The sequence below is a fragment of the Sciurus vulgaris genome, assembly GCF_902686455.1.
Source record: "Sciurus vulgaris genome assembly, contig: HiC_scaffold_611_arrow_ctg1, whole genome shotgun sequence".
Classification (NCBI taxonomy): domain Eukaryota; kingdom Metazoa; phylum Chordata; class Mammalia; order Rodentia; family Sciuridae; genus Sciurus; species Sciurus vulgaris.
The window spans coordinates 119,986-145,929 of record NW_027632409.1 but is presented as its reverse complement, the minus strand read 5'-3'; positions in this window follow the sequence as shown (position 1 = coordinate 145,929).

Sequence of the window (25,944 nt, the reverse complement as noted above, 5' to 3'; positions counted from 1 at the left end):
GAGAAGCCATGGGCAGGGGGAAGGCCAAGATGATTCAGAAAGCTAAGGGCCCAGAGGGCATTAGTTAGCAGCTCCATGCTTGCAGACCTTGATAAAGACAGGTAAATTTGGTGATCAATGGGCTCCAGAGATCCTTGACATTCCATTCTATCAGGGTCTGTCTCCAACTTCCAGAGGAATATGACTTCATGGCTTCATTTCCTGGATTTCACTGGATCCCCTATTTCTACACTATCTGTCCTTAATTCTGGCTTCAATGATTTCTTCTTCTTTTCCTAGAGAGTTCAGCCAGGTGACAATTGGAACCTGGGAAGTGAGTCTTCTAGGTGAAGGTGGGTGCCTCTTCTGAAGGCTAATATTCAGTCATGGGAGTCATTCACTCAGTATGTTGGATGGAGGATAGGATGGTGCTTATATACCAGGAGAGATATTCTGTGCTCACTACAGCTGCAAGGCCATACTTCTTTGGTTCTGGCCTTACAACTAGGCTGCACTCAGAAGTTTACCTGCTTGGAAATTCCAGGGCCACGTAAACTCACCTTGAGATGCAGAAATATCTGGCCTATCTGTGAATCACACATATGTTCATTCTCCCGAACAGCTAGAGCCTGCCTGGAACAAGGCCCTGTGGAATATTTCCAACAGTCCTCTTAGCAGACCCAGGAGGATGCCACCTACAAGCCAGTGTATCATATGAGAGCCTGCTGATGGCATGAAGAACTCAGCATCACATGACATAACTCCAGATAGGAACATGCACCATGCTGAAAGGGCTATGATAAAAAGCTTCCAGGATGAATACTTATAGAGGTAGTAAAAAGATATTTTATTGTCACTGAAAGCAGCAGGCTCTTGGTGCTGAAAGCCTTTTTCATTGAAGAGACATTCTAATATTAGTCAGCCAACATGGTCTACACTCAAATTCTATGACACATCTTCAGATTCAACATACTCTAAAAATAGAAGAAGTAGTACTTGTCGGTTCTTCCTGAGAGCAACCGTCATTACAGAACCAAACTCTGCTTGAAAGAACCTCAAAGCCCTTGCAAATTTGTGGCTCTTTCTTCTTGCTCTCAAGGGGCAACTGATTATACATATGCTGATTCATAGTTTATCTGGCACAAGAACCATTTGAAAAGCTTTTTATAAAATACAGCACTTACACCCATGAATTACAATTTAAATGAGTTGAATTTGGAATATGCAGCACTGAACCCAGCTCTCAAAATAAAGACTGCACCATAATAACACAAGTGTAAACAGAAAGAGCTCTGCTAAAAGACAAAACTGAAGACCCAACATGGGCAAAACCCATATCAAATATCAAATATTATACCATATCAAATATCATACCGTATCAAAAATCATACCATATCAAATATCAAAACAGGAGTAGTTCAAGATGATCCAAATGTGGGATCTGACTTACAGAGCAGGAATCTGGTACCACAGGTATTGGCAAAATGTCAAGTGCATTTTATTTCTGGAATAGCTTCTACCCACCACGAACCTGCAACATGCCTAATGTCACTGGTTTCTTCCTTCAGTGTGAGTTCTTGCAATGAATTTTATTTTTAAGCTTACCAAGTGCAATCCAATAATTCCCAGATCTGTAGTAAACATGAGAACAACATATGCTTTTCCCACTTCTACAGTGCATCTACTGAGGACATCCATCAAAATTAACAAGATTCTCCACATGTGCTCTGTTCTTTTTAACACTGGAGCTCCAGTGGTAGTGGTAGAGTAGGTGGTAAATTCCCCCATTTCTCCTGAATGCTATCAGCACTAACTAACATGGATTCAGCCCCAAATCTTACCATTGTGTTATCAAGTGATAATCAAGCCAACACACAGTAAAGCTGAGTAGAAAAATCAGGGCCATGACAGGCTGTCTTTTGCCTTCAAATGTTGGTTTTCCAGTTGACCTTGTGTTTCACATGGAAAATGCTCAGGTGTGAAAGTCACCTTCATTGGCAGTCTGGGATTGTGTCCAAAAACCTGGAAATTGGCAAAGGCCAGTGAGGTGTCATTTTGAATTTTCTGCCACTGCCATAAGCTTGGCAGGTCTCTGCGTGGGGATCAAATGTTAGCTCAGGAAGGCACAGTTAGTGGCCAAGTAAAATGGGACAGAAAGTGGCCAAAGCAAGCTTTATTGGAATTTGGCTCTCAGGTGAAATTCCAAGACCCCCAGGGGTATAGGGACCCGGAGAAAACCACACGTGGCTCTGGCTGTCCAGGGTTTTTATAGAATGGGATGTGAGAGGGTCCTGTTGAGTGACAGAAGGGTGTGAAGGTCAGTAGAACTTTCATCCACCTTGCTGCAAGCTTTCTTGTCTCCTTTGGTGTCCCAGTCTTTGTTCTGGTTGCTCAAATTTGCCCCCTACAGTCACCTAATTTCCGACCTAACATCCTGACCTTTTTGGTAATATAGGGTGTCAAGTCTGTCTGGCTACTTCCTGCATATTAGGGGACATCATGGGGAGAAAAAGGTTCCTGTTTTAGGTCAGTGGGAAGGTGCCTATAAAAGTGTAGGAGTATCTGGTTGTATGTCACCCTGGCAATCTCACTCATGCTGTTCCAGGCAAACCTGAGAGACAGGGAGCAATCATTAGCAGAAATCTTATCACAAATAGGGGGTTAAGGGTAGGGGTGAGCCAGGTGACAAGAGTGGAGTTCTGCAATCCTGGTCAGGGGTCATTTGATTCTTCTTCCTTCAGCCTTTTATTTAGACATCTGAGAGTATCGACATTGCTTTCATTGGACCAGTTTCATTGATGCAGTAACAACATTATTTTAGAAAGAGACTTGTTCCCCCTTTGTCTGCTGTCAGATCTAGTACTCAAAGGTTCTGCAAGGAAACTTAGCAATAAATGTTATTCATCTTTGCAGGGATGTCAGGGGCTGGAAGCAGATTCCTCTAGTGCCTTCTGGAATTGTTCTTCTAGCTTTTGGTTTTCAGTGACTGCATAATTAAGTCCTCTTGTTGGTATAACTTGTGTTTAGTAGAGATCCCTATATTCCTGTGACTTAGGGTTAGATAATCATACTAGCAAGCATAGATTAAGTCTACCTATGTAGTTTAGGAGGATCTGTAGGCCTTAAACTGATTAAAAGCTCCTGATTCTGGCAGTTTCTCTTGATAGTTATCAGGTACATCTGCCTAAAAATTTATCTCTTGTATCTTTCAGTCTTTATTCTATGGAGGTTAACACAAGTCTACATCTTAGGTTGCATTTAACTCTTTTTTCTCTTAAATGCCAAAGAATGGCTATGTTTCGGTTTTAACTGTTTTGTTAGGTGTCTAAGATCAAGCTGGTCAAATTGACCTGTTATTGACATTTTTATCCTCTGTATTTAATCTCAATTTTTAAATTCAATCTTAACAATTCAGCAAGTTAGTCTCACCAGTCATAAAGTAAGAGTGCTGGGATTTAACTTCAATGTCTATGACTTTACAGTTATTCACCCCCTTTATTTAATTGGGGTTTATGTTATCTGTCCTATCAGTCATGCCTTACTATTTTAAGTTAATTTACAGTGTTTGTTCTTGAAGCAATACTTCTGTAAATATTAATTAGGCAACAGAGTTCACAAATAAAATACAAAATGGAATCACCAACAGTAATATATTCCATTTGTGCAATAGGTATCTTGAATTCTGGCTGAGTAATTTATTATATCCCCTGTTTGAGAGCACAGTAATCTTTACAGCAAACATCAAACTTTTGAACACAAGTTTAAATGAATTAAAGTCTTGCTTATTTTGAAGCCTTTCTAACATGGAGCCAGGTGAGGCAGAACCTTATTTCAGATAAGGAGAGGCTTTTCACAAAACAGCTTTTGAAGATTAAGCAGAGATCAGATGGAACTCTATTCTCTGATGGAAATGCAGTTCTAAAGAGTTATGTCAGCAATCTTTATATATGTCTTATTATCAGGTTATAGAGTATGTAAGCATTTTTCTTGTTTTCAGAAAAGTTACAGAGACTAGGACATCTATGTAACTTTTTACAGCTGCAAAGTGTAATGTTGGCAGCTCTGTGTTGCTTTTATGGAAGTCCACTGTCCAAAGTTACTGCAAGGCAGGCAGGAAACAGAGAAGGGAACTGAGGAAACACTGGTTATCTGGCAAAGAAATTCCTTCCTGCCTGAGAGCTGTGTGCCTGAGATCAATGTCAGAGCTGATAGGATTCTTGCACAGGAATTAGACCATAGCCTGTCTCATGTACATACAACCAACTTAGTTATATGCAAACTTATTTAAATTTGCCCTTTACTGACACAGACTTTCTTAGCACTTACTTTGACCCTCATATATTGCATCACACAAGAACTTTTTTACCTAGAAACATTCTTTTACTTTCTACTGAATACATTCCCATACTTAGAACCTTCTCTTTTTCTTTCCTATCTGGTGAGCACTTTGTGGTGAAAAATTCACACTCCTTCCATATAGCTTAATTTGAGTGAGTAAGCAGAAAGGCATATTTGGAATTTGTGTAGATGTTGACCTGTTCACCTATGGATAAAATTAGAGCCCTGATCAGAGCAAAGAGTTCAGTCTTTTGAGAAATGGTCCCTTCTGGAAGGCAATTGGATTCCAGAACTGAGGTGGTGGTGACAACTGTGTAGGCAGCTTTACAGCATCCGTCGGGACCCAGCACAGAACTGACATCTACAAAAATGATTAGGTTAGGTGAGGGGAGGGTGTAATTGAGGAGGTCTTCATGAGGTGAATGTAGCATCTTTAGCACCTGTGGGTGTGGAAGGGGTTTATGGTTTAAGAAGTCCTGCAGTTGATGGGTGGAAAACACAGTTACTAGTTGAAGTAGGGTGAGTTTTGGAGCTTCCTTACTTAGTTCAGCTGCTGTTGCCAGTGATTGGAGACATGGTAGCCATCTGCAAGTCATGGAATCAAGCTGCCTGAAGAGATATGCCACTGGTCTGTAAGAAGGTCCTGTTGGCTGTGTGAGGAAGCCAGTAGCAACACCCTGTTTTTCATTTGTGAAGAGGTGGAAGAGATGGTTAGGGTTGGGGAGATTGAGCAGAGGAGGACGTAAGAGCATCCTTGAGCTTGTAAAAAGAGTTAGCTATTATCTTGGGGGTGGTAAGGGGCCCATGTAGAGTCTTCTTTGCTCCCTGATATAGGGGTTTGGCAAGAAGTGCAAAATTAGGGACCCAGTGACAAAAAAAAACAAAAAAAACAAAAAAAACAAAACAGCTAAACCCAGAAAGGAGACAATGGAATCTGCCGTTTCTGGCAGGTATAAGTTATGCAGGGCTTGGATTCTGTCTGTGAGACTCTTAGAGGTAGGAGTGAGGAATATGCCCAAATACGTGACTGAAGAGATTGTGAGTAGGGTTTTGGCTGGAGAGACTTGATAGCCTTGAGACCCTAGGGAGTTAAGGAGCTGGGCAGTGTGAGTTTGGGAGGCCTTGAAGGATGGACCTCATAGGAGAAGGTCATCCACATATTTAAGATTGTGCTACTTCCCAAGTCACAAATAGCCAAATTCTGAGCTAAGCCTCACCCAAAAAGGTGAGGACTGTCCCAGAAGATTTGGGGTAAAACTGTCCATGTCAGCTGTTGAGGCCTAAAGGATGTAGGATCCTCCCATGTGAAGACAAAGAGGTAATAGGAGTCAGGGTGAAGGGGAACTGCAAAGAACACATCTTTGACAAAAGATTCATCTCATAGAACAGACATCCAGAGACTAAAGGTGAAAGAATGGGAAAAAAAAACCACAAACATGGACTCAGTATAAAAGTGGGGGTTTCCATCCTTATATCAGACAAAGTGGACTTCAAGCCAAAGATAGTCAGAAGGGATAAAGAAGGATATTTCATACTGCTTAAGGGAACCATAAATCAGCAAGTCAAAATGATAGTAAATATTTACCAAACAATGGTGCATCCCTGTACATCAAAAAAATCCTTCTCAAATTCAGGAATCACATAGAACACAACACAATAATTCTGGGTGACTTTAATGCACTGCTGTCACCACTAGATAGATCTTCCAAACAAAAACCAACTGAAGAAACCATAGAACTCAATAACACAATCAATAACCTTGACTTAATAGACATATATAGAATATTCCATCCATCAACAAGTGGATTCACTTTCTTCTCAGCAGCGTATGGAACCTTCTAGAAAATAGACCATATGTTATGCCCCAAAACAGCCCTCAGGAAATGCAAAAAAAACAGAGGTACTGCCTTGTTTTCTAGCAGATCAAAATGGACTGAGAGTAGAAATCAATGACAAAATAAAAAACATAAATTTCTCCAACACCTGGAGACTAAATAAGATGCTATTGAATGAAACATGGATAACGGAAAACATCAAGGAGGAGATAAGAAAATTCTTAGAGGTCAATGAGAATGATGATACAACATATAAAAATCTCTGGGACACTATGAAAGCAGTACTAAGAGAAAAATTCATTGCATGGGGTTCATTACAGAAAAGAATGAAATGTCAACAACTACAACAACTAAATTACCTAATATTACAGCTTAAGCCCTAGGAAAAGAATAACAGAATAACAGCAAAAGTAGTAGAAGACAGGAAAAAATTAAAATCAGAACTGAAATCAATGAAATTGAAACAAAAGAAACAATTCAAAAAATTGATGAAACAAAAAGCTGGTTCTTTGAAAAAGTAAACAAAATAGATAAACCCTTAGCCACACTAACAAAGAGAAGGAGAAAGAAAACTCAAATTACTAAAATTTGTGATGACAAAGGAAATATCACAACAGACACCACTGAGATACAGAACATAATGAGAACCTACTTTGAAAATCTGTACTCCAAAAAAAAAGAAACTACAAAGAAAGACACTGACAAATTTCTAGAGACATATGCTCCTTCCAAACTGAACAAGGAAGACATAAACAATTTATACAGATTAATTTCAAGCAATGAAATAGAAGAAGCCATTAAAAACCTCCTATCCAAGGAAACCTCAGGACCAGATGGATTCTCAGCCGAGTTCTACAACACCTTCAAAGATCACATTTCAATACTTCACAAAGTTTTCCAGGAAATAAAAAAGGAGGGTACCCAACCAAACTCATTTTATGAAGCTAATATCACCCTCATACCCAAACCAGGCAGAGACATATGAAAGAAAAAAGATTTTAGACCAATATCCCTGATGAATATAGATGCAAATATCCTTAACAAAATATTGGCAAACTGTATCAAAAAACATATTAAGAAAACCATGCACCAGGATCAAGTGGGGTTCATCCCTGGAATGCAAGGATCTTTTAACATCCCTAAATCAATAAACATAATCCATCATGTCAATAGACTTAAAGATAAAAATCATATGGTTATTTCAATTGACGCAGAAAAAGCGTTCGACAAAATACAACACTCCTTTATGCTTAGAACAATAGAAAAAATAGGGATAGTAGATACATACCTGAACATTGTAAAGGCTATTTATGCTAATCCCATGGCCAACATCATTCTTAATGGAGAAAAACTGAAACCATTCTCTTTAAAAATGGGAACAAGACAGGGATGTCCTCTTTCACCACGTCTATTCAACATTGGCCTCAAAACTCTAGCCAGAGCAATTAGGCAGACTAAAGAAATTAAAGGGTTATGGACAGGAAAAGAGGAATTTAAGCTGTCACTATTTGCTGATGACATGATTCTATATTTAGAAGATCCAAAAAACTTCTCCAGAAAATTTCTAGACCTCATCAATAAATTCAGCAAAATAGCAGGCTATAAAATCAACAGGAATGAATCTAAAGCATTTGTATACAAAAGTGATGAAATATCTGAAAGGGAAATGAGGAAAACAACTCCATTTTCAATAGCCTCAAAAAAAAAAATACTTGGGTATCAATCTATCTAAAAGGTTAAAGATCTCTACAATGAAAATGACAAAACATTGAAGAAAGAAATTGAGGAAGACCACAGAAGATGGAACGATCTCTCATGTTCTTCGATAGGCAAAATTAATATTGTCAAAATGGCCATACTACCAAAAGTGCTATGCAGATTCAATGCAATTATAATTAAAATCTCAGTGATATACCTTACAGAAATAGAGCAAGCAATCATGAAATTCATCTGGAAGAATAAGAAACCAAGAATATGTAAAGCAATCCTTAGCAGGACAAATTAAACAGGGGGTATAACAATACCAGAACTTCAACTCTACTACAAAGCAATAGTAACAAAAACGGCATGGTATCGACACCAAAATAGACAGGTAGGTCAATGGTACAGAATAGAGGACACGGACACAAACCCAAATAATACAATTTTCTCATACTAGACTAAGGTGTCAAAAATATGCAATGGAGAAAAGATAGCCTCTTCAACAAAAGGTGCTGGGAAAACTGGAAATCCATATGCAGCAGAATGAAACTAAATCCCTATCTCTCACGCTGCACAAAAATCAACTCACAATAGATCAAGGACCTTGAAATCAGACCAGATACCCTGCATCTTATAGAAGAAAATGTAGGTACAAATCTTCAACTTGTTGGTTTAGAATCAGACTTCCTTAACAGGACTCCCATATCACAAGAAATAAAAGCAAGACTCAATAACTGGGATAGATTCAAACTAAATAGCTTTCTCTTAGCAAAAGAAACTATCTGCAATGTGAAGAGAGAGCCTACAGAGTGGGAGAATAACTTTGCCACTCATACTTCAGATAGGTCACTAATTTCCAGAATATATAAAGAACTCAAAAAACTCTACACGAAAAATACAAATAACCCAATCAAACAAATGAGCTAAGGATATGAACAGAGGCTTCACAGAAGAAGCTCTACAAGCAATCAAAAAACATATGAGAAAATGTTCAACATCTTTAGTAATAAGGGAAATGCAAATCAAAACTACCCTCAGATTCCATCTCACCCCACTTAGAATGATGATTATCAAGAATACAAGCAACAATAAGTGTTGGAGAGGATGTGGGGAAAAAGGTACACTTATACATTGCTGGTGGGGCTGCAAATTAGTGCAACCACTCTGGAAAGCAGTATGGAGATTCCTTACAAAACATGGAATGGACCCACCATTTGACCCAGCTATCCCACTCCTTGGCCTATACCCAAAGGACTTAAAATCAGTACACTACAGAGATACAGCCACATCAATGTTCATAGCTGCTCAATTCACAATAGACAGATTGTGCAACCAACCTAGATGTCCTTCAATTGATGAATGGGATAAAAAAACTGTGGTATATATATACAATGGAATATTACTCATCCATAAAGATAAAAAAAAAAAAAACTATGGGAATTGCAGGCAAATGGATAAAATTGGAACACATCATGCTAATTTTGATAAGCCAATCTCAAAAAACCAAAGGACGAATCATCTGGCTGATAAGGGGATGATGACATATAATAGGGAGTGGGAGGGGAGTAAGAATGGAGAAAGGAGGGAATGTATAGAGGGAAAAGAGGGGTTGGAAGGGTGGGGGGTAGGAAAAGATAACAGAATGAATCAAACATCAACCCTATGTAAATGTATGACTATGCAAATCGTATGCTGCTACACCATGTACACACAGAAACAACATATATCTCATTTGTTTCAATAAAAAAATCAAAATAAAAAAAGAATGCATCTTTGAGATCTGGGACTGTGAAGTGGGTGGTAGAAAGGGGGATGTGGTGAAGAAGGGTGTGAGGGTTAGGAACTACTGGGTGGATGCGGATAACTGCCTCGTTAATTAGATGGAGATCCTGGAGCAAGTGATAGGTTTCTGAGTGTTTATGTACTGGCATATAGGGGTGTTACAAGTGGAGTCAGTAGGGATAAGAAGTCCCTGAGTAAGCAACCGATCTATAATGGGTTTAAGTCGTTTCCTGTGAATACAGGAAATTGGAAATGGGACATGAAGGAAACATAGCTTGAGGTTTCAATTGGATAAGGACTGGCTTGTGGTGGGAGGCTATGACTGGCTTGGAGGTGTCCAAGACTTGGGGGCCAATGGTAGGGTAGGTGGTGTGGGGGCACTAGAGAATGTATGAAACAGAGGTAGAAGAAGGTGAGCATTAGCAGTGTGCCTGGGAAGGAGCTGTAGGGTGGTTTCCAAGGGTTGGAGAACATCTCTTCCTAGGAGGGGCCTGGACAGGAGTGAATAACTAGGAATGGTTATGTAAAAGGATGTCCCTGTAGTGCACAGGCTAATTTAGCTATTCTGCTTGGGAAGGAGGGTTTTTCATCAATTCCCATAACTGAAACCTGGGAAGGAAATAAAGGCTTAGAGTGGACAGAAAAGACAAAATAGGTGGCCCCCGTGTCCACAAGAAAATTTGTGGACTTACCATTTACCTGGAGCTTTCACTTTGGGCCTGGCTAGTGTTATAGAAGTCCTCAAATTTGGGCTCCTTCAGTCTTCTGTGAATCCCAAAATCTCATGGGAAGGAATTGCCTGGTTGGCCACACCTCTGCGTAGAGACTCTGGGGAGAGACTGGCCATAGGGCAGTCACTCTTCCAGTGTCCTGCTTGTTTGCATGTGGGACATGGCCTGGTGGGGGGCCATGGGTTTGGACACTGATGAACCCAGTGACCTTCACGTTTGCACTTGAAGCAGGCCCCTCGCGGAGAGGATTGCTGGCTCCCCTTTGGAGCTCTGACTGGAGTCACAGGCCGCAGGGCAGCTACCAAGGCTTGGGATTGGAGTGTCATCTTTTTCTGTAAATGAGATTGCCTGGCTAATTCGGCTAATTTTTTGGGTATTACAGACTTTAAAGGCCGTTTTCATTAGAACTCGGATAGGGGTTTCAGGGCCCTCCTCAGCTCACTTGAGCCTTTTTCTTATATTAGGGGCTGATTGAAAAATGAAGTAGGTTGCTAGCACTGTAGCCCCAAAGGGAGATTCAGGGTCCAGTTTAGTATATCCAGTAAGGGCCTCTGTAAGTCAGTGAAGAAACAGAGCTGGATTCTCATCTGGATTCTGGGTAATTTCCCTCAATTTATCAAAGTGTACCACCTTATTGGAGACTGCTTGCTATGAGGTATTGGACCATGTGAGCATAGTAACGGTGGCCTTGCTGGCCTTTCTGATAATTCCAGTTTGGTTCAGTTATTGGAACCTGCCCCTGTGGGTGAAGTTATGTCCATTAAATGGGCTTGGTTAGCATGGTCCTGTGCTGCCTGTTGGATACTGGGAGTGGAAGAAAGGATATGAAGACTATAAGTTTGGGAAAGATACTTAAATTTCTTAATATAAATAGAGGAATCAGCAGAGAAAGAACCTAAACGAGAATGGAACTTAGATTCACATAACCCTTTTGCACTAGCTATTTTCTGGAGAGAATAAAGAAGCTCTGGGTTAGGCAGTGGGAGAATCTGATAATGTTGCATGTTAGTGCTGACAGGGGAGGAGGGAACAGACTAGGCAGAGAGGTGTTCTGAAGGAGGAGGTGGAAGGGGTAGTGGGAGGGCTCCGAGAAGGAAGGGGGGCAGGTTTTTGGCTGGAGGAGGACAGGAAGAGGAGGTGGAGTTCTGGTTAGACCATGGAGGTGGTAGGGGTTTGGAACCGCTTGGGGAGGAGAATGTGGGTGGTGTAGCAGGCAGAAGAAGGGGTGGGGCAAGTGCCAAATTCAAAACGAAAGCTACTGAATTGTTGCAGGTGCCCTTTGGTGGCCATCTTGAGTTCTAAAACATACTGAGGCTTGAATGAAAATCTAGCCACTTACAGTTTAAGTCTTTGGAAAGTCCAGTAAAATTACAGTGGATACACCCCAAAGGGATTTTGGGGTCTAATGAGCTTCTGGTATTTCCCATTAGCCATCCAATTTTACCCAGAGAGATGTACAGAAGCAGAAGAGGCATCCCAGTTCTGGCTTTCATACACCAGGAAGATGGCGGGTGGGCCAAAATTTGAGATGTCTCTCAACTCTTGGGGACCTGAGACAGACACGGAGCCTAACTGGAAGCATCTCTATGGCGACCAGGGCTGAATGGACAGAGAGGGTCTATGGCATGCCAATGGAACGGAAACCTCCACAGAATGGAAGGGAAATTGGAGCGGCAAATGGGAAAAAAAGAAAACTAAGGGAACTTACCGTGCTTTGAAACAGGTTGGAGCAGAACAAAGTAGAGCTGAATGGGACAGGATGGAACCACCTGGTTCTTCTGAGGAGGGGGTGGATCTCAACTGCAAGACATGGGGAAGCCTGAAAGCACCCTCCTGGGATTTGGCATCAAATGTAAGCTTGGCGGGTCTAGGTGGCGGGACCAAATGTAAGCTCAGGCAGACACAGTTAGCGGCCAAATAAAATGAGACAGAAAGTGGCCAAAGCAAGCTTTATTGGAATTTGGCTCTCAGGCAAAATTCCCAGACCCCCAGGGGTATAGGGTTCTGGAGAAAATTGCACATGGCCCTGGCTGTCCAGGGTTTTTATAGACTGGGATGGGAAGGGGTCCTGTTGAGTGACAGATGGGTGTGAGGGTCAGTTGAACTTTCCATCCGCCTTGCTGTGAACTTTTTGGTCATATTTGGTGGACTGGTCTTTGTTCTGGCTGCTCAGGTTTACCTGTACAATTGCCTAATTTCCAACCTAACAACTGCAACCTGGTGCACAATGCCTATCTGGAGAAGTTGCTGGAAAAAGATGAGCATGTCATAGTCATGTGTGAGATGTAATCTCTGAACTAATGAGAGTTGAAAGATGATAAGGAACACATAATCTTAAGCTATGAAGGTGACTGGGGAAGCAGTGTTCCCCTTGACTGCAGCTGAGGGCTGAAATGTGTCAATGGAAATTGCTTGCAGGTGAAACTAGTAGATCTTGAACAGTGTCTATTTCACTGAATGACAGAGGAGAACAAACAAATAGTTTGAGAACATAGTGAAAGAATGGACTTTTTTTTAAGCTGTCTGTTTTATCTCAACTCCCTAAGGTCTCCCTCCCAGTGATGGGAACAAAGTCCTTAAAGCTGTTCCAGGATATAAGACTACCAGAAAATGTTGACCAGAATCTACACCCTATTTTAAAACATTGTGAAACATGTTGTATGTTATCAGCAAACTCAGACCCCCTTTGGAATTTCCCGGCAGCTTTGTTTCTCTTTTCCCCTTCCGTGTGTGACCCCTCCTGATGTATGGTTTCTGCTTTATTAAGTTGTAAGATTTTCTGCTAGGGACTCAACTCCTCAACTCCTGCATGAGTCACGAGTTGGGTCCCAGTGCGCTGGAATAAAAGCCTCTTGTGTTTTACATCAAGTGACGCCTCCTGTGGTTGATTGGGGTTGCTGTTGATCCATGGGACAGTGTTAGGGTCTCCTTTTTGTGGGTCTTATATTTGGGGGCTCGTCCGGGATCTTACAGCCCCCCTCATCCACGGAGTCGACCTTGAAGGTAAGAAGGGGTACCCCAAGGTTGTCTGTCTTTTTCTTGTGTTTTGTTAGTTGTTCTGGTTCTGTGAGCGCGCTTTCAGTTTCGTAGCCATTCAGTGACTCGTGAGAGTGGCCGAACAGCGGTCGGTAGATGTGCCTGGAGGGCCACAGGTTGCAGACCTGGGGGATGCCCCAAGGGTGGAGGAGAGCCAGGGATGCCTGGTAGTCTCCTATGGTAAGGGCGCTGATTGGGTTCAATTGTTGGATCAGAGATTTTCAAGATAGTGCCCATCTGATTCTGTTGCGTGTTTGTGGTGGAAATGGTGGGGTAAGTGGGTCCTCATGTCCGTAGCATTTTTGTTGTTTGTGTTTCTAATGATGTACGAACTGATGATGGAACAGACTGTGACAACCCCTCTTAGTCTGATATTAGACCATTGGGCTGAAGTTAAGGGAAGAGGTCATGACCTATCAGTTGAGATCAAGAAAGGCCCATGGCAGACCTTCTGCTCCTCAGAATGGCCTGCTTTTAATGTAGGATGGTCAGCAGAAGAGACCTTTAATCTATCTCATTCTTGCTGTTAAAGAGATTGTTTTTCAGAAGGAACCTGGAGCTCATCAGAATCAGCATTCCTACATCGTGGTCAGGCAGGATCTGGTGAAAATCCACCCCCCTGGATTCGACCTTGGGTTGCAAAATCCAAGCCCTGGCCAGCCGCACAAATCCTAGCCACCCAATCTCCCAGTTCTGGGGGGAAATCCAGTCACTCAGACCCCCCCAAGAAGAATTATCCCAAAACCCAGGCTGAACACCTTCTCTTTGACTCACCTCCCCCATACTCTTCCACCTCGGTCCCCATAGGGGGTCAGGAAGAGACAGAAGAACCACTGGCCCCTGCAGTTGCCCCCTCCGCTCCCACTAACGGGTCTCTGCTGGGACCCATGCAGGGCACCACGGGGCCTGCTTGGGGTACAAGGAGCTGCCGTGGAATAATTCCCGACACCACTGTTGTCCTTCCCCTAAGGGCTTATGGGCCCCCGCTGGTGGCAACGGTGATGGACTGGCTCCTCTTCAGCCCCTCCAGTACTGGCCTTTTTCCTCTGTAGACTTGTATAACTGGAAAACTAATCATCCTCCCTTTTCAGAGGATCCCCAGTGCTTAACCGGGCTGGTGGAGTCTTTAATGTTCTCTCATCAGCCCACATGGGATGATTGCCAGCAACTACTGCAGACCCTTCTCACTACTGCGGAGAGGGAGAGGATTTTATTGGAGGCAAGGAAGAATGTACCAGGAGCAGATGGACGACCCACCCAGCTCCCCAACATCATTGAGACTGCCTTCCCCCTCTCCAGGCCTGACTGGGATTTCAACATGGCAGAAGGTAGGGAGTGACTGACAGTCTATCGCCAGACTCTAGTGGCCGGCCTCCATGGGGCAGCGAGATGCCCCACTAATTTGGCTAAGGTAAGAGAGGTTATCCAAGGGGCCACAAAATCCCTGTCAGTATTTCTCGAGCACTTAATGGAAGCTTTCAGGCGCTACACCCCGTTTGACCCTACCTCTCAGTGGCAAAGGGCTTCCATAGCCATGGCTTTTATAGGGCAGTCAGAAATAGATATTAAGAGAAAGTTGCAGAGAATAGAAGGGTCACAAGTTTATACCCTACAGGATTTAGTTAAGGAGGCACAGAAAATATATCATAAGAGGGAAACTGAGGAAGAGAAGGAGCAAAGGAGAGAGAGGAAAGTGAAAACAAAAGGGATCATAAGCAGGAGAAGAACCTAACACAGATTTTGGCCACAATAGTAGGTGAGAAAGGCCAGGAACAAACACAAGGCAGCGCTAAAAAAAAGGATCAGGTAACCTGGGCAACTGCACTCCATTAGACAAGGATCAGTGTGCCTACTGCAAAGAGAGAGGTCACTGGGCTAGAGAGTGTCCTAAGAAGAAGACCGGGCCCTCCAAGAAAGTATTAGCCCTAGAAGAAGAAGAACGGGGCTCTGAACCCCTCCCCGAGCCTAGGGTAACACTAGAGGTGGAGGGGAAGCCAGTTGAGTTCTTAGTAGATACTGGGGCTCAACACTCAGTCCTACTTGAACCACCTGGGCCCGTCTCACACAAGAAATCGTGGGTCCTAGGAGCTATAGGGCACTAGGAGTACTCATAGAGTACCCAAAGAACAGTAAACTTAGGAATGGGACGGGTAACCCACTCGTTTCTATTCATTCCCGAGTGCCCTGCACCTCTACTTGGGAGAGATCTCCTAACCAAAATGGGAGCTCAGATTACCTTCACCCCTGATGGCCCAGAGGTGACCTGAAGCAAGAGAATAACTACTGCCCTGACTATGCACCTGGATGATGAATATAGACTTTTTGAGAGACAGGGAGCAAAAATATGTTACATAAATAACTAGTTGAACAGGTATCCAGGGGCATGGGCCGAAATGGCTGGAACAGGACTAGCCACAGAAAGGCCACCCAGAGTTATAGAGCTTAAGGCCACATCTACTCCTGTGGCTGTATATCAATACCCTATGACTAAAGAGGCCCGGGAAGGAATTAGGCCCCATATCCAGTGCCTCCTTCAGCAAGATATCCTAGTGAAGTGTCAGTCACCATGGAACACTCCCCTGTTCAAAAGCCTGGCACAGGAGACTATTGCCCGGTACAGGACTTAAGAGAAGTAAACAAGCAAGTACAGGACATCCACCCCACTGTACCTAACCCTTACAACTTGCTGAGCTCTCTTCCCCTGGATCATATTTGGTATACTGTCTTGGACTTAAAGGACACTTTCTTCTGCCTGCGACTATACCCTTCCAGCCAAAACATCTTTGCATTCGAGTGGAGGAACCCTGACTCTGGGACAACAGGACAATTGACTTGGACCTGATTACCCCACAGGTTCAAGAATTCCCCGACTCTCTTTGATGAAGCTCTCCACCAAAATTTAGCCCACTTCCGTGCCAGCCATCCCCAGGTAACACTTATGCAGTATGTAGATGACTTACTACTGGCCAGGGCCACAGAGGAGGAATGCCAACGGGGCACGGGACTACTGCTAGAAGACCTTGCCTGCTTAGGATATTGAGCCTCTGCCAAGAAGGCCCAGATCTGCCAAAAGGAGGTAACGTACCTGGGGTACACCCTCAAAGGGGGGCAGAGATGGCTGAAGGAGGCCAGAAAACAAACTGTGACTCAGATACCCATTTCTCGCTCATCCCGCCAGGTGCGAGAATTTTTAGGGACTGCGGGGTTTTGCCGCCTATGGATCCCTGGGTTTTCTACCCTGGCAGCTCCCCTCTATCCTCTGACTAGAGAGGGTGCCTCATTTGAGTGGGGTAGCGACCAGCAGCAGGCCTTTGATGACATCAAGAAGGCATTACTGTCTGCCCCAGCCCTGGCATTGCCTGACGTAGCAAAGCCCTTAGTCCTATTTGTGGATGAGAGGAAGGGAGTAACCCGAGGGGTGCTGATCCAGCCTCTAGGGCCATGGAAGAGGCCAGTAGCCTACCTCTCCAAGAAGCTAGACCCTGTTGCTAGTGGCTGGCCTGCCTGCCTGAGGTCCGTGGCAGCAATGGCAGTATTGGTGAAAGATGCTGACAAATGAACTATGGGACAAAAGCTAATGGTCATTGCCCCTCACTCCTTGGAGAGCTGCATCAGACAGCCCCCTGACCAGTGGCTGTCCAATGCCCGCATGACGCATTACCAGAGTCTCCTACTGAATGGAGACAGGATTCAGTTCGGGCCGCCTGCCATCCTCAACCCAGCTACCCTACTACCTGACACGTCCACCCAGGACAGTGTGCTGCATACCTGTCAAGAGATACTAGCAGAAGAAACGGGGACCCAAAGGGACCTCCAAGACCAGCCCTTACCAGATGCTCAGCTAACCTGGTTCACTGATGGAAGCAGCTACATAATAGAAGGTAAAATTGTAGCCGGGGCGGCGGTAGTGGATGATGAACAAACTATCTAGGCAAGCAGCCTACCTGAGGGGACATCAGCTCAGAAGGCTGAGTTACTAGCTCTGACTCAGGCCCTGCCATTGGCAGAAGAAAAAAAATTAACATCTACACTGACAGCAGGTATGCCTTCGCTACTGCCCATGTCCATGGAGCCATCTACCGGCAGCAGGGGCTGCTGACATCGGCAGGGGAGGAAATCAAAAATAAAGAAGAAATTCTAAGCCTGTAAGAGGCCATTCACCTTCCTAAGAAAGTAGCAATTATTCACTGCCCCAGACACCAAAAAGGGGGATCAAAAGTTGCTGGAGGGAACCAAAGGGCTGTCAGGGAAGCCAAGCGGGCGGCTCAAGGAGTTAATGTCCTATTCTTGTCGGGGGGGGGGAACCCAGGTCTCACCCTAAGGATGCGGTATACCCCTCTATTAGGAACTTTGAATATTCAGAGCTAGACCTTGAGGAAATGGACAGATTAAGATTTTGCCTGGAGACTCCAGAGGGGATCCGGGAAGCCTCAGAAGGAAAAAGAATTCTCCCTGGAAAACAGGCGATCATTTTTCTCAGACACCTTCACAAGTTAACTCATCTGGGCCCCAAACATTTAAAAACTCTTGTCCAGTCTTCACCGTATTACATCATGAAGCTCGGGGAGCTTGCAGATACAACTGTAAAAGAATGCATGTCTTGCCAGATGGTGAATGCCCAGCCCAGCAAGCTACCTCAAGGCAAACGGCTCTGAGGAGAACGTCCTGGGAGTTACTGGGAAGTGGACTTTACTGAGGTAAAACCAGCCAGGTATGGATACAGATACTTATTAGTATTCATAGATACATTTTCAGGATGGGTTGAAGCCTTTCCTACCAAGAAGGAGACTGCTCAGGTGGTGGTGAAAACAATACTAGAAGACATCTTCCCGAGGTTCGGGGTGCTCAAGGTTATAGGGTCAGACAATGGCCCTGCGTTTGTTGCCCAGGTAGGTCAGGGACTGGCCAAAATCCTGAGGCTTAATTGGAAATTACATTGTGCTTATAGGCCCCAAAGCTCAGGGCAGGTAGAAAGAATGAATAGAACTTTAAAAGAGGTCATGACTAAATTATCCTTAGAGACTGGCATAACAGACTGGACATTCCTCCTTCCCTTTGATTTGTTTTGGGTGCACAATACCCCTGGCTCCCTCAAGATAACTCCTTTTGAAATCCTTTATGGAACTCACCCCCGACTCATTACCATACAACACCTTCCTTCCCCAGAATCTTACCCCTCTCAATCTCTGTACACCAGATTAAAAGCCCTTGAGACTGTGCAGATGGAGGTGTGGAATCGGTTGGCCATGGCCTACAAGCCTGGGGACCTAATAAGTGCTGTACAGGTACTAATGCTCAGGCAACAATACCAGTCCCTCCGCCAAGGAAATAGCTTCGGAGAAGAGTATATAGAGACAGAAGTTCCATGATTAGAACTTACCAAAAAGCAAATGGGGGAATGAAATAATGGACATTTCTTTTAAGCTGTCTGTTTTATCTCAACTCCCTAAGGTCTCCCTCCCAGTGATGGGAACAAAGCCCTTAAAGCTGTTCCAGGATATAAGATTACCAGAAACTGTTGACCAGAATCTACACACTGTTGTAAAACATTGTGAAACATGTTGTATGTTATCAGCAAACTCAGACCCCCTTTGGAATTTCCCGTCGGCTTTGTTCCCCTCTTCCCCTTCTGTGTATGACCCCTCCCAATGGGTGGTTTCTGCCTTTATAAAGTTGTAAGATGTTCTGCTAGGGACTGGACTCCTCGAATCCTGCGTGAGTCACAAGTTGGGTCCCAGCGTGCTGGAATAAAAGCCTCTTGCGGTTTGCATCAAGTGACAACTCCTGTGGTTGTTTGGAGTTGCCATCGATCCATGGGACAGAGTTAGGGTCTCCTTTTTGGGGGTCTTACAATGGAAGTTTGGAACCCACAGAAGTATTTTTTCTTTTTTTTCCCCCATCCACATCCCATGGTGCTTGGGATTTGAACTCTGCCCTTTCCGCTTGCAAAGCCAGTGCCCAAGGGATAAGCTATATCTTCAGCACAGGAAGATTTCCTTTAAGGAACATGACTTGATCCCCTGAGATTCTGTGTCTGTGAAGTTCTATGCAGAGAAGCAACCCTAGACAAAGCCAATCCGTAACTAAGGAATTCTTAATTCTCCTTTTCACAACAATCTTGCAAATAACCTTTTTTGCATCTCAAGACCCACAGTTTAGGGGTTTGTCCTGAGGGAAAGAAATATCCCCTCTTTACTTAAGGAGGAAACCATTTATAGCTGATCCTTGAACAGAAATTTATGTAAGTGATCAGTGGAAGACAAGACCTTAGAAGAGGTAGGACTATGTGGGTATTAGAATATACTCAGGTTGTTATTATGAAAGGAGATTTTGGGGATCATTCGCCATTGCAACCCCAGCCATTATATTCACAATCTACAGAAAACTTCCAGGAATTTTTTTTTTTTTCCTTTTGGCATTTTACTTTGGAAAATTCTAATCAGCAGAGTGCAGTGCAAATAGCACAACCCATTTATGGTTGTGGATCTTGCCTATCATCTGAGTAGGAGTGAGGTAAAAGAAGGCGTTTCTTCTGGGTAAGGCCAGTTTCCTTCAATGAGGGATTTCCTCATCAACTTAGCCAGATGATGTTAGGAAAGATAACAGACAAACTCAAGTGGCGATGGTTCTCGGGTTCTTGGTCCCCAGGACCCATATTTGCTGGCAGAAGGAAACATTCCTCATCCAATTTCAATCTTCCTCTCGGCATGATAGTGGCTTTTACTGTCAACATTTGTTCGAGTAGGATAAGGGCTGAAATTCATATCCCTGATATGTCAATGATTCAGTTGCATTCAGTTGCAATGAGGACAATGCCTCACTTTTTAACCAATGTTCCTTTGACATGAGAGCAAAAATGGGAGAGCTCCTGCAACCCAGGTGGAAGGGGAAGGCATCAGGCTTGTAGGGTGGGAATCGCTCCGGGATTCCAGGCTCCAATTGGAGAACAGTTGGTTTCAAACCCAGAGGATTATTCCGGACCTTGTGCAGCATGGAGTTTGAGGATTGGCTCTGATTACCTGGTGTCCAAACCATGGAATCCACCTGAGGTCACAGAGGAAAGGCCTGACAGCATGATGGCATCATGGTTCCCATGGCAACCAGAGACGTTTCCACTCCTGGACCCTTCAGACCAAGATTGAAAACAAGCACGAGCTCAGTTATGATGGTCAGAGGCAAGAAGAAGGGAGGGAGTGCCAGGAACTGAGGTTTTCCAAAATATGATTGTAACCTCTTCGGCCAGGAGAGCACAGCCCCGTGGTCCATGGATCCCTGCAGGACTAGGCAGGCAAAGGTACTCCTCTGAAGCCTGACAACTCACACTAAGCTGCAATACCGATAGTTGTCACTACATTTGTTTGGCCGCACTGGGCATCATGACAGCAGACAATTATCCCCTACAAGTTCCAGGGGGCCTGGATGGGTGGAGATGTGCTTGGGGACATATGGATCATCAGGCTGAACACCTGCTCCAGTGCTATTTCCTTCCAAAATCGTTCCTCCAGTACTGGGCACACCTGGAATATCCAAGTCAGAAAAATAGCCTTGGGCAATTGCAAACACATGGAGTCATGGCTAGTGAGAGTTTAAGTCAGTGGATCATGCAGTGAGCATGGTGTCTTAGGTAATCTTTGAATTGGGATACTTGACATCCAATCCTGTGTGTTTCTCCTCTTTTCCTAGAAATTTCAGCCAGGTGACAGCTGAAAACTGGGAAGTGGGTCTTGTAGGTGAAGGTTAGTGCATCTTCTGAAGGCTAATTTGTAGTTCTGGGAGCATGTGGTACTGAGGATAGGATGGTGCTGACTGGCCAGCAGAGACATTCTCTGCTCACTACAGCTTCGAGGCCAAACCTCCTTGGCTCTGGCCTTACAACTAGGCTGCACTCAGAAATTTACCTGCTTGGAAATTCCAGGGCCACCTACACTCACCTTGAGATGCAAAAATGTCTGGCCGATCTGTGATCACACATGTGTTCATTATATTGAGCAGACTAGAGCGTGCTTGGCACAAGACTCTGTGGAGAATTTTTATGGGTCCTCTTAGCAGCCCCAGGAGGATGCCACCTACAAGTCAGTGGATCATATAAGAGCCTGCTGATGGCATGAGTACACAGCCTCACATGGCCTAACTACAGATAGGAACATGCACCGTGCTGAAAGGGCTATGAAGAAAAGCATCAAAGATGAATATTCATAGAGGGAGGCCAAGCACATTTTGTTGGTACACAAAGCAGAAGGATGTTGGTGCTGAAAGCCTTCTTCAATTAATACACATTCTAATACATGTTCTACATGTGCTCTGTTCTTTTTAACACTGGAGCTCCAGTGATAGTGGAAGAGTAGGTGGTAAATTCCCCCGTTTCTCCTGAATGCTATCAGCACTAACTAACATGGATTCAGACCCAAATCCTACCACTTTTTATCAAGTCATAATCAAGCCAATGCATAGTAAAACTGACTAGATAAATCAGGGCCAGGGGCAGCTGTCTTATGCCTTCACATGTTGGGTTTCCAGTAGACCTTGTGTTTCACATGGAAAGTGCTCAGGTGTGGAAGTCTCCTTCCTTGGTAGTATGGGATTGTGTCCAAAAATCCTGGAAATTGGCAAGGGCCAGTGAGGTGTCATTTTTAATTTCCTTCCACTGCAACCTGGTGCACATTACTTTTCTGGAGAAGTTGCTGGAATAGATGGGCATAGCATAATCATGTTGGAGATGCCACCTCTGAACTAATGAGAGTTGAATTATGTGAAGGAATACATACCCTTAAGCCATGCAGGTGACTGGGTAATCAGTGCCCTCTTTGAGAGCAGCTGGGGCCTGAAAGGTTTCAATGGAAATTGCTTGCAGGTGAAACTAGTAGATCTAGAACAGTGTCAATTTCGCTGAATAACAGAGGAAAACAAACAAATAGTTTGAGAGGACAGAAGTTTGGAACCTTCAGAAGTGTTTTTCTTGTTTTTTTTTTTTTTTTCCTCAATCCCAAGGTGCTGGGGATTTGACCCTGGCATTTCCTCTTGGAAAGAGAGGGCCCTAGGGGAAGAGCTATTTCATCAGGACAGGAAGAGCTCCTTAAAGTACATGACTTGATCCCCTGAGGTTCTGTGTCATGAAGTTCTATGCAGAGAAGCATCCCGAGACAAAGCCAATCAATAATGAAGGAATTCTCAATTCTCCTTTCACAACAATCTTGCAAATAACTTTTTTGCATCTCAAGACCCACAATCTAAGGGTTTGTCGTGAGAGAAAGAAATATCCCGCTTTTTTACTTAAGGAGGAAACCGGTTATATATGATCCTTGAGCAGAAAAATTTATCAGTTTTCCATGGATTACACAGCAGGAGGAGAGGCAGGACTAAGTGGGTATTAGAATATGCTTAGGTTGTTAGTATGAAAAAAGATTTTGGTGATCATTCGCTGTTGCATCCCAAGCCATTGCATTCACAGTCCACTGACACTTTCCTTGATTTTTTTTCTTCATATTCCTTATGGCATTTTACTTTGGCAAATTCTGAGCAGCAGAGTGCTGTGCAAAACGCACAAGCCAGTGATGGTTTCAGTACTTGCCTATCATCTGAGATAGGGGTGAGGCAGAGGAAGTTGTTTCTCCTGGGAAAGGCCAGTTTCCTTCAATGAGGAAATACCTCATCCACTTAGCCAGAGGATGTCATGAATTATAAACAGGTAAATCACGTGGTGATGTCTCCTGGGTTTTGGGTTTCTGGGACCCATATTTGCTGGCAGAAGGAAAACATTCCTCAACCAATTTCAATCTTTCTCTCGCTATTGCTGTATCTTTTACTCTCAAGATTTGTTAGAGCCTCCTCAACAAATGGTGCTGGGAAAACTGGAAAACCATATACAACAGAATGAAATTAAACCCCTATCTCTCACCCTACACACAACTCAACTCAAAATGGATCAAGGACCTTAGAATCAGACCAGAGACCCAACATCTTATAGAAGAAAAAGTAGGTCCAAACCTTCAACTTGTTGGCTTAGGATCAGACTTCCTTAACAGAACTCCAATAGCACAAGAAATAAAAGCAAGAATCAACAACTGGGATAGATTCAAACTAAAAAGCTTTCTCTCAGCAAAGGAAACTATCAGTAAAGTGAAGAGAGAGCCTACAGAGTGGGAGAATATCTTTGCCACTCATATTTCAGATACAGCACTAATTTCCAGAATATATAAAGAACTCAAAAAACTCTACACCAAAAATACAAATAATACAATCAACAAATGGGCTAAGGAAATGAACAGACACTTCACAGAAGAAGATGTACAAGCAATCAACAGATATATGAATAAATGTTCAACATCTCTAGTAAAAGGAGAAATGCAAATCAAAACTACCCTAAGATTTCATCTCACCCCAATTAGAATGGCGATTATCAAGAATACAAGCAACAATAGGTGTTGGAGAGGATGTGGGGAAAAAGGTATACTCATACATTGCTGGTGGGGTTGCAAATTAGTGCAGCCACTCTGGAAAGCAGTATGGGGATTCCTCAGAAAGCTTAGAATGGAACCACCATTTGATTCAGCTATCCCACTCCTTGGCCTATACCAAAAGGACTTAAAATCAGCATACTACAGAGATACAGCCACATCAACGTTCATAGCTGCTCAATTCACCATAGCCAGATTGTGGAACCAACCTAGATGCCCTCCAGTTGATGAATGGATAAAGAAACTGTGGCATACATACACAATGGAATATTACTCAGCCATGAAGAATGATAAAATTATGGCATTTGCAGGCAAATGGATGAAATTGGAGAATATCATGCTAAGTGAGATAAGCCAATCTCAAAAAACTAAAGGACAAATGATCTCGCTGATAAGTGAATGAGAACATATAATGGGGGGTAGGAGGGGTTAGCGTTAGGGTTAGGGTTAGGTTTAGGGTTAGGGATAAGGAGGGTGGTAAGAATGGAGGAAGGAAGGACTGTATAGAGGGAAAAGAGTGGTGGGAGGGTGGGGGTAAGGGAAAAAAATAACAGTGAATCAAACAACATTGCCCTATGTAAATTTATGATTTTTCATTATAAAAATAAAGTAAAAAAAAAAAAAGATTTGTTAGAGTAGTTTAAGTGCTGAAATTCATATCCCTGAACTTTCAATGATTCTGTTGCATTCAGTTGAACTGAGGACAATGCCTCACTTGTTTACCAGTGCTCCTGTTACATAAGTGCAAAAATGGGAGAGCTTCTGTATTCTAGGTGGAAGGGGCAGGCATCTGGCAGGTCAGCTGAGAATGGCTCAGGGATTCCAGTCTCCAGTTGAAGAACTGTTGGTTTCTCCCCCCAGAGTTTTTTTCTGAGACTTCTGCAACATGGAGTTTGAGGAGTGGCTCCCATGACCTGGTGCCCAAAGTGCAGATTCTGCCTGAGGTCACAGAGGAAAGGCTGGACAGCACATGGCATTACGGTTCCCATGGAAACCAGAGAATCTTTTGTTCCTGGCCACTTCATATCAAGATTCACAACAAGTACCAGCTGAATTGTGATAATCAGAGGCAAGAAGGGAGTGAGTGTCAGGAAACTGAGGTTTTCCAATATGTGATTCTAACCTCTTCAGCCAGGAAAGCACACCCCCTATGTTCGTGGGTCCCTGCAGGATGAGGCAGGCCAAGGTACTCTTCTGAAGCCTGACAGCACACACTAAGCTGTAAGACTGATAGGTGTCACTGCACTCGTTTGGCCAAATTGGGCATCATGACAGCAGGCATCATGACAGCAGGCAATCATCCCACTCCAATTTCTCTGCACCTGGTTGGGTGGAGGTGTGCTTGGGGACATGTGGATCACCAAGCTGAGCACCTGCTCCAACACTATTTCATTCTAAACCCACTGCTCCAGCCCTGGGCACACCCAGAATATCCTCCTCAGTAAACTAGCCTAGGGCCCTAGCAACCAAACTGAATCATGGCTGGTGAGAGCTTAGGGTAGTGGAGCATGAAGTGAGCATGGTGGTTTATATCTTTGAATTGGGACACCTGACACCCAATCTTGAGGGTTGCTTCTTTTTTCCTAGAAAGTTCAGCCAGGTGACATCTGGAACCATGGAAGTGGATCTTCTAGGTCAAGGTAGGTACCTGTTCTGAAGGTTAATATGCAGTCATGGGAGTCATTCACTCAGCATGTTGGATGGAATATAGGATGGTGTTGACTCTCTAGGAGAGACATTCTGTGTTCACTACAGCTGCAAGGCCATACCTCCTTGGCTCTGGCCTTACAAATAGGCTGCACTCAGAAATTTACCTGCTTGGAAATTCCAGGGCCACCTACACTCACCTCGAGATGCAGAAATGTCTGGCCTATCTGTGTTCACACATGGGTTCATTCTTTTGTGCAGAGTAGAGCCTGCCTGGCACAAGGCCCTGTGGAAAATTTTTATGGGTCCTTTTAGCAGCCCCACGAGTATGCCACCTACAAGCCAGTGGATCATATGAGAGCCTGCTGATGGAATGAGGAACACAGCCTCACATGGCATAACTCCAGATAGGAACATACACCGTGCTGAAAGGGCTATGAT